Source organism: Arachis duranensis, unplaced genomic scaffold (assembly GCF_000817695.3).
Source record: "Arachis duranensis cultivar V14167 unplaced genomic scaffold, aradu.V14167.gnm2.J7QH unplaced_Scaffold_98819, whole genome shotgun sequence".
Classification (NCBI taxonomy): Eukaryota; Viridiplantae; Streptophyta; class Magnoliopsida; order Fabales; family Fabaceae; genus Arachis; species Arachis duranensis.
This window is the reverse complement of record NW_026265263.1, coordinates 19,457-20,352: the sequence shown is the minus strand read 5'-3', so window position 1 is coordinate 20,352 and position 896 is coordinate 19,457.

Here is an 896-nt window from a genome sequence, read left to right as displayed (position 1 = left end):
TTGAACCCCCACATTCAAACTCTAAGTTTGGTGTTGGGAGGTTCCAACATTGCTCTGAGTATTTCTGAGGCTCCATGAGAGCCCTCTGTCAAGCTACTGACATTAAAGAAGCGCTTGTTGGGAGGCAACCCAATGTTATATTTTACATATTTTTCTTTTGTTATTTTATCTTTTTTGTAGGTTGATGATCAGGAGAAGTCACAAAATTAATGAAAAAAGCAAAAACAGAATGAAAAACAGGAAGAAAAATAGCACACCCTGGAGGAAGATCTTGCTGGCGTTTAAACGCCAGTAAGGCTAGCAGATGGGCGTTGAATGCCCAGTCTGGCACCATTCTGGGCGTTTAACGCCAGAAAGGGGCACCAGACTGGCGTTAAATGCCAGAAAAGGGCAAGCATTCGGCGTTAAACGCCAGAAATGGGCACCAGCCCGGCGTTTAACGCCAGAATTGGCTCAAAACGCATTTTTGCTTGCCACTTGGTACAGGGATGACTTTTCCTTGACACCTCAGGATCTGTGGACCCCACAGGATCCCACCTACCCCACCACTCTCTCTCTTCTTCACCCATTCACCAATCACCTCAACACCTCTTCCCCAAAAACCCTTCACCTATCAAATCCCATCTTTCTCTTCACCACTCACATCCATCCTTCATAAAACCCCACCTACCTCACCCTTCAAATTCAAACCACTTTCCCTCCCAAACCCACCCATACATGACCGTACCATGAGCCACCCCCCACTCCTATATAAACCCATCTTCACTCCTTCATTTTCACACAACCAAACCACCACTTCCCCCCCCCTTTTTGGCCGAACAAAAAGCCATTCCCTTCTTCCTCATTTCTTCTTCTTCTCCTCTCTTCTTTCTTCTTTTGCTCGAGGACGAGCAAAC